The sequence below is a fragment of the Octodon degus genome, unplaced genomic scaffold (genome assembly GCF_000260255.1).
Source record: "Octodon degus isolate 3935 unplaced genomic scaffold, OctDeg1.0 scaffold00222, whole genome shotgun sequence".
Classification (NCBI taxonomy): domain Eukaryota; kingdom Metazoa; phylum Chordata; class Mammalia; order Rodentia; family Octodontidae; genus Octodon; species Octodon degus.
Genome location: NW_004524798.1, coordinates 749444 through 757426, shown reverse-complemented (window position 1 = coordinate 757426; position 7983 = coordinate 749444). Strand labels below are relative to the sequence as shown.

The 7983-nt window shown below is 52.2% G+C and overlaps 1 protein-coding gene across 2 annotated transcripts in view; it reads right to left on the bottom strand.

Moving 5' to 3' along the window:
- The window catches only part of Cuedc1 (CUE domain containing 1), a 34113-nt gene extending 31651 nt beyond the window's left edge, over positions 1-2462 (bottom strand). Inside the window, exon 1 of one of the 2 annotated variants that reach the window (XM_023705499.1) lies at positions 2436-2462. The gene's annotated coding sequence lies outside the window, so the exon portion shown is untranslated. Of the gene's footprint in view, positions 1-1041; positions 1097-2435 lie in introns of those variants that run through there. The other variant, XM_004645273.2, reaches the window with a different exon arrangement.
- Between the last annotated feature and the right edge of the window lie 5521 nt (positions 2463-7983).

Sequence of the window (7983 nt, the reverse complement as noted above, 5' to 3'; positions counted from 1 at the left end):
CAACACAAAGGCCACAGAGGCCTCTGAGGGAGGAGCCCCTCTCCCTTTCCTGCCCACGCCCTGTCCCCAGTGAATGAGCTCCTGAGGACAGACATGGCTGGAGCATTCTGCCCAGGCCTCCTCAGGAAGGAGAGGGCTCAGTGGCAGTGGTGGCTGCAGTGGAGGCTCCAGGAGTGGCCCTAGGGGTGGGGTCTGTCCTACGGCAACAGGAGTACAGGCAAAGTGGCCCTAACAGCAGCTGAGGAATGCAGGCCCAGGACGGGAGCCCAGGGTGGGAAAGGGGGGAGCTGGGCCTGTGGCTGAGCTTCAAAAGAGCAGGCAGCAGCTGCGCAGGGAGGGCCACCCTCCTCAGGCAGCCCGGACACCATCAGAAATTCCACCCAGCCCAGACAGCAGATGGGATTGTTTAGAGAGCTTACCCTGGCGGGCCACTTGCCCAGCCACAGGCTGCTCCTCCTCCTCACCTCCCCCCTTCGAGTTCCCTAGTAGCAGCCTCCCCCTCCAGGCCAAGAGCACCAGAGGCAGCTGCCAGGTAGCCTCTCCCCACCTGGCACTGTCACTCACCCATGTCCCCAAGTGCCCCCACATGCACTCTGAAGCTCAGTGGCCAGGGAGGCAGGAAAATCCCTGGGTTCTCACTTCCAGATAGTACAGGGTCAAAGTTCAAAGATCTAAGTGGCTGCAAAGCTGGGATTTGAACCCAGACCCTGAGACTCCTGGGCCAGAGCTCTCTCCTTGGGTGGCGTACATACAGCACGCTGCCACCCCTGTGCGTTGACCACTGCCTCACACACCAACTCATTTGCACAGCGTGCCTCATGCACACTCAGCCAAGCCCCTCCTTAGCCACAGCCCAGACCTCTCGCCACAAATTTCTTCGAACTCTCCCATCCAGCCCAGGCGCTCAAGAGGTTCCTCTCTTCACTCAACTCTGAATCTGTGTTTTGGAAATTGCCACACTCCTACACGCACATGTAGACACGCACATCCTGTGCACACAGACAGCACCCCCACCCTGCCCAGCACAAGGTGTCCCCTCACCAGGCCGATGGCAGAGCCAGATGAGGCACAGGATTGCCCTTGTCTCTTTCATCCGTGCTTGTGATGGCTTTTACAGCTCTGAGGTCAGGCTGACCCGACTTTGCAGCAAAGCTGGCCAGAACCAGGCAGCGGCACACCAGCCAAGGTGCTGGCTTCCCGAGGGCCTCAGGCCCAGCTTCTGAGGGAGCATGGGGGCGGGTCTCAGCAGCTCTCAGATCTGACAAATGGGCCGGGGGCGGGGGGGGGCGGGGGGACAGGAGCTCCCAGGGCCCAGAACTATTTTTTTTTTTTTTTGGCAGAACCGGGGATTGAACTAAGGCCCATCTCCCTGGCCCAGCCCAGAACTATTGCCTTCGTCTCCACTTCTAGAAGATGGAGAGTAACAGCCCCTGTCCAGTCTGTTGCTGCAGTCCACACAGATGCATGGATATGGGGTGGGATGGAGGAGTAGAGCAGGCCCAGAGAAAGTCGCCACTGTGCTAGGCACAGACTACGATGCCACCCCTGCAGAAGGTCAGTATATCCCAGTTCCTCAGGGATGGACAGACAGACTTTTGAACTTGCGCACTCACACTTTCTTTCACTGTAGAACCAACATGTCTTCTGTCAAGTGGGACCCTCAGCAGAAGTTTGTTACTGAAGACATTTAGCAGAAATCATAAGGTCATAATGTCTTGCCCAGCCCAGCAATTATGCATAATGGAGAACCTGCCCTTTAATTTTTTTTGTGTGGATACCCGAGAATCAAACTCAGGGCCTTGCACTTGCCAGGCAGGGGCTTGAGCCACTGAGCTATGTTCCCAGCCCTCTGACCTGTCCTTTAGTGGGCACTAGGCAAGGTGTTTCTCATGCATCTTGTCATCTAATCATCAGGACAGTGTAAGTCAGTACATTGTCACCTTCTTCTGTTATCACCTTTCAGTGTCAGGCAATGTACAGTGACAAGTGACCTAGGGGTTGTCCAGGATTACGCCCCCTCCAACCTGCAAAGCCTTATGGAAACTTCCAAAAAGAGCTAGACATTTCTCAGTCCTTCGCTCCTTTAATGGTCACCATGACAGCAGGATATATTCAGCTAGTGCTCAAACATTGCGGGGAATGAGTACGCGTGCCAAGTCCCCTGACGCACCACAGACTCCCACAATATGTTCTAAAGCCTAGGTTTAACCTCTCCTGTGTTCATCTCCCAAGATGTTCAGATCTACCTGTTCCCCTCACTGCAACTAATACAGCTTCAAGAAATTGGAATACAGGAGCTAGCCAAATAGCTCAGAGAATTCAAGTGCCTGCAAGCAGGGGCAGGGGCTAGGGGTTCGACCCCTGAGCCTGCTGTGCTGGCCCCACCCCCAGGGCACACTGAAACAGCAATTGAGACTGGGCGTGGTGGTGTGTACCTATAATCCCAGCTCTTGGAAGGCTGTAAACAGGTGGATCACTATGAGTCTATCTAGTAGTGAGACCTTGAACACCCTGTAGACCCTTCCCTAAAAAAAAAAAAAAAAAAAAAAAAAAAAGAGAGAGAGAGAAAGAAAAAGAAAAGAAATTGGAATACAAAACATTTTCCTATGGGTCTGAGGGACACATGCACTTTGTAGTTGGGTGGCATTTAACAGTATGTTGGAGGAGATCACTAGCATCCGACTCCCCTGGGGGCTTGTTAAGAAAACATGTTCTTCATCCCACTATTAAATGAGAATTTCTGGGGGTACAGCCAGGAAATCTGCCATCTCAACAAGCACTCTAAGCCACACTGATGCACACTCCAAGGACCACTGTCTTACAGGTGGATGCGGTTTTGGGATCTGGACAATAGTTCTACATCCATCACTAAGTAGTCAAATGATCTTAGGGAGGTCCATTTTACCTCCTGGGCCTCGAGGTTCCCTGGAAAATAGGCAGAAAGGATTAAATGAGCCCCAAGACTCTTTCCACCCCTGAGAGCTCTACGTCTGCTCTGAGTCGCCTGTGGCCCATACATGTAGGAACTCACTTTCAAGGGCTACTAGGTCCTCGTACACTTTCCTGTCTGGTTGATTTAGGGAAATCTGCAAAAAAATACTTCGCCTCTTAGCCAGGCCCTAAACAAATGGCTTTTGCATTATCCATGCCACCTCCTTCCTTCCTGAAACATCATTTTCCTCATTCCAGCCGCCTCCCTCAGCCAACCGGGACTCTGTAAACATTGGTTTCGTGCACACCTGGGCTTAGTCAACAGTCTTTAAACAAAGGCACTGCCAGAGCCGCCCGCAAGCCTACACTTGCACTGGGCTCGAAAGCAGCCAGCCTAGGCTGTGTGGATGGACAGCGAGCTCCCTTGCCCCAGCCCTGGGGGAGCAGAGGGCTGTGCTGGGTAGAATGGCTCCAGCCTACCAAAGGGATGCAAGCTTATCCAGACTGAAAACAGATTTGAGGAGCAGCCAGCAGTTGTTGGAACCTTCCAAAACTAGCTCGATATTTCTCCATCTGTAGCTACTTTGGTGATCACCATTAAAACAAGATGTAGTCAGCTAGTGCTGGGACGTGGTCTGCTGGTACCAAACCTATGAATGGACCGTCCTGCCACCCCTATGAATCCTCAACAGTGGAGCGTTGTTAGATCCACTGCCTCCACTGGGCTGAATTCAGATGTGTGTACCTTTGCCTACGGCAAGCCTGTGTGTACAAAATAAGCGAAGGAGAAGGGCACATAGGAAAGGCAAGAATGCAAAGCCATCCTCCCCAGCGGGAAACCTCTGGGCATTGTAGGATCTGCTGATTCTCATCATTTAAGAAACCCAAAATAGATGAGCCTCTCACTCTGACCATGCTGAGCGTACACTATGATGGTGCTTGCTGGGTGCACGGTGCCTCACAGTGTGCAATGCTGGAGGAAGTCCATGAGTTCTTACCATCAGCCAGGCTCCAGGCTGGGTGTGTTAGCTCTGGGGCACCCCACAAAACTCCCAGGAGGTAGGAACTATTATTTTGCAGTTGAGAAAACGGAAACACAGGAGACCCAGAGATCTCACAGTCAAGAAGTTACCACGTCAGGACTCTATGCTAAATCCCACACTGCCAGCTACTTACTACAGTCATCCCCTTATAATACTGTACGTAAGTGGGGCTGGGCACTCGGGGTGACCCTGGCAAAGGGCAAAGGTCTCCCATCCCTCCTGGAGTAGGATAGCTGCAAGTTGAGCCACAGTGGGTTGGGTGGGGAGCAGGAGCGGGGAGATGGAGACAAATGGGGACATCCCAGCTCGAAACTGAACATGCACTTCCTCTGCCACAGCAGTCCCAGGCCTGGAGGGACCTTGCCAGCTCTACTCTGAGCAGGGCCTTCCTGTCCTGGTCTGGCCTCTTCACACAGTATTCCCATTGCAGCCACACTGGGCAGCAGCCAGGGTGAGCTAGGCCAGGCAAGAGGAAGTGGCCACACTTGAAAATCATTAGCATGCAGCCCTGCGCTTGGGCCTTTGTTCTTGAGCAAGGACTGTAGCATTTCACTTTCAGGAAGGAGGGGAGGGTGGGGCAGGCTGAGAATTGCACAACCAAAAAGCGCAGGCTCAGACACACACAGGTCCCAGGTGGAGTTTGCTTAGACGGCCACCGGCAGAAGGCGCAGGCAAACCACAGCTGATCACACATAGGAGGTGGGGGGAGGGAGGGGCGGGGAGAAAGAGGGGGAGGGAGGGGAGGGAGAAAGGGGCAGAGAGGCGCAAACAGGCTGACAGTCTCCGCTGCTTTTCCAATTAGAGAAGGCTTCCAGCTGAGGATAAAATCAGGCTTTGTGGTCAAGACTTCCAAGTTAGGGAGGCCAGACCTAGGGACAGCGAGAAGGGGCTCAGTCCAGCAGAGGCCAAGAGAACGCAGCCCTCCAGCACCCCTGCTTCCCACAGGGCTGCGCTTCTCTTCTGATCATCAGGTGTCACGCAAACCCTGCTCCCACCTTGTCCCAGATGGAAAAAAAAAACACCTTAGCAGTCCCCAGCAGCCCAAAACCCGGCAGCTAGGGCAGCTTTATCAGGCTTCGGCCTTTCGCTGAGAATAACCTCTCAGTCACCAGCTGTGGCCCCAGAGGCTGAGAGTTAATTTGGGGGGAGGAAAGGCGAAGGCCGGGGAGGTGAAAGGGAAGGAAGGAAGTAGGGTTAACAGGGGAGAGAAGTCAGTTGCAAGGAAAAACCTGTTTCTAAAAATGAAGTGCAAACAATAATAAACCAGCTGTGAGCAAGCCCCGTACAAGCCTTTGTCCCCAGAACTATCTATGGCCACTCTCTGCCACCACCTTGCAGGTCCACAAGAGACTAAGATTTAACTCTGCTTCTTCCTTGCGCCTGTCGAGACTTTACCCGGGAGGCTCTCGAGGAAATTAGGAGAAATGGGGCCCTGGTCCTCTGTCAGTGACGAAGTGACAGCTTCCTTGGGGAGCAGTCTTCTCACATTCTCACTCTCTCCCCACTGGACGCCCCCCAACTGCTCTGCTGGGCAGGGGCAGGAAGAGGGGCTGGGAATGGGCTTTTGGAAGGAGGCTGTTCCCTCTGTGCTGTGGGACCATACCACCCGCCCCGCCAGGGACAGGCCACCCAGCAGGTCCGGCTCACCCCCCTCAAAGCAGCTCTGTTTGCAAAGGGCTTTCAGGGACAGGAAGCAATAAACAGAGTCAAGCGGCCAAGATGCAGGGGCTGATTATGCAGTCTATGGATTTTCCAGCCCTCTGGGTACTCTCCCACCAGCTGCCCAGGGCTCTGCGGGGAAAAGGTGCTGTCCAAAGACCCCCTGGCCCTGGCTTCATAGGTGGCCTTTCGTAGGGCTCACTGGATCTGAGGATGTTGAGGGAACTAGGTAACCTGGAGGCCCCCACAAACCACCACGGAAAACCACACACACACACACATGTGCGCGCACACATACACACATACACACACAGAACTAGAGTCCAGCCTACTAGGTTTTTTTTTTGTTTTTGTTTTTGTTTTTGTTTTTTTTTTTTTTTGTGGTGCCAGGGATTGAACTCAGGACCTTGTGCTTGCCAGGCAAGCACTTATCACACTGAGCCATCTCCCCGGCCAGTCCAGCCTACTAGTGACAACTACACACACACACACACACACACACACACACAGCCTATGGCTCATCTCTCCGCCCTGCTGAGAGGCTCTGGACAGAGCCCTGTTGCTCGTAGAGGGGAGGGGTGCCTGGCTGTGACTGCCTGATGCTGGGCCAGGTGGGTGGCTCTCCTGCACAGGCAGCTGAGGTTGTAGGAAAGTGGTTCTGGCCCAGAGGCTTCCAGGGTGCACAGCTCGGCCAGTACTGCACTCCCCACACAGGCCAAGAACTGAGGGAGAAGCAACTCTGTGCAGCCATAGGCCACAAACACAGAGTGGTTCAGGAAACCCCAAAAAGAGAAATCTATGTCTCTCTCCATACAGTGAGCAAAGAATAACATGGGGATGGGTGACAACAATGGGGGTCATAAAATTCGCATCATTTCTATAGCTCAGAAGTAATAATTTTTAAAACTTAAGTGCACTGTTGGTAGGAACACAGAATGATACAGCCACAGTGAAAAAGTCGGGGAGCTTCTCAGAAAGTTAGACACAGAGTTTCCACGTGGCCTGATGATTCTGCGTTCCACACACTCCCAAAGAACTGAACATTGGAGCCTGAGCAGGCACCTGTGCACCTGTATCCACAGCAGCCTGTTCACCGCAGCCCGCAGGTAGAAGCAACCCAATTGTCTGACTACGGCTACATGGTAAACAAAACACAGTATGTATATTTGAAATAATGAGATGGCCAGGGAGATGGCTCAGTAGAATAAGTGCTTGCCTGGCAAGTGCAAGGTCCTGAGTTCAATCCCTGGTACCACCAAAAAAAAAAAAAAGAAAAAAGAAAAAAGAAAAGAAATAATGGAATATTACTCAGCAAACAAAAGGAATGAAATCTTTTTTCTTTTTTCTTTTTTCTTTTTTTGGTGGAACCGGGGATTGAACTCAGGCCCTTGTACTTGCCAGGGAAGCACTTATTCCACTGAGCCATCTCCCCGGCCCCAAAAGGAATGAAATCTTGAAAAACATTCTAATATTTTAGTTTGTTTGAGACAGGCTCTCATCATGCAGTTGAGGCTGGGCTGGAACTCACTTTGTAGCTCAGGCTAGCCTTGAACTCACAGTGATCCTCCTGCCTCAGCCTCTCAAATGCTGGGGTTACAGGTGTGGCACTATGCCTGGCTTAAATATTCTAATATGGATGATATTTGAAGATGTCATGCTAAGTAAAATAAGGCAGACCCACCCCAAAGGTCAAACACTGTATGAGTCCACTTATGTGAGGTACCTAGAACAGGCGAATTCACAGAGCAGAAAGTAGAAGGGAAGTTTCTAGGGACTGGAAAGATGGCAATGGGCAGTTAGTATTACAGGGCATAGCGTTTCTCTCTGGGACGATGAGAAAGTTCTGGAAATTGTTTGCACAACAATGTAAAGGTATTAAATGCCACTACATTGTACATTTCAAAATGGTTAACCTGGTAAATTTAATACAAGGCATGTTTTCAGCACAAGAAAGAGAAACAGAGAAGGCAGAAGGGAAGAGTCCCATACAATTAAGGCAGGACGAGGCTCTGAGTTTTAGACCCTCAATTCCTGGGCAGAAGGAGGCACTACTAGAGCAATGCGGAGAAGGCCACCAGCGTACAGGAAATCCTGGCCTACACAGAGGGGCTCTGTCCCCATCTGCACGGAGTGGGCTGGGACACAATGACAGCCTTGTTGGTGAAGACTGTTCACATGGCCTGCAGAATCACACATGCTGCAGGGCTGGCTGGGGGGCGGCAGCACAGGGATACTTTCGGGACATCTGCAATAGCTGAGCTGTCATACCTGAGAAAAGGGAAATTAAAACGGTCAGCGCACTGAAAAGGAGGCTGCACTGGAGCACCTTGGACAGAGGGAGGGAAGGGGA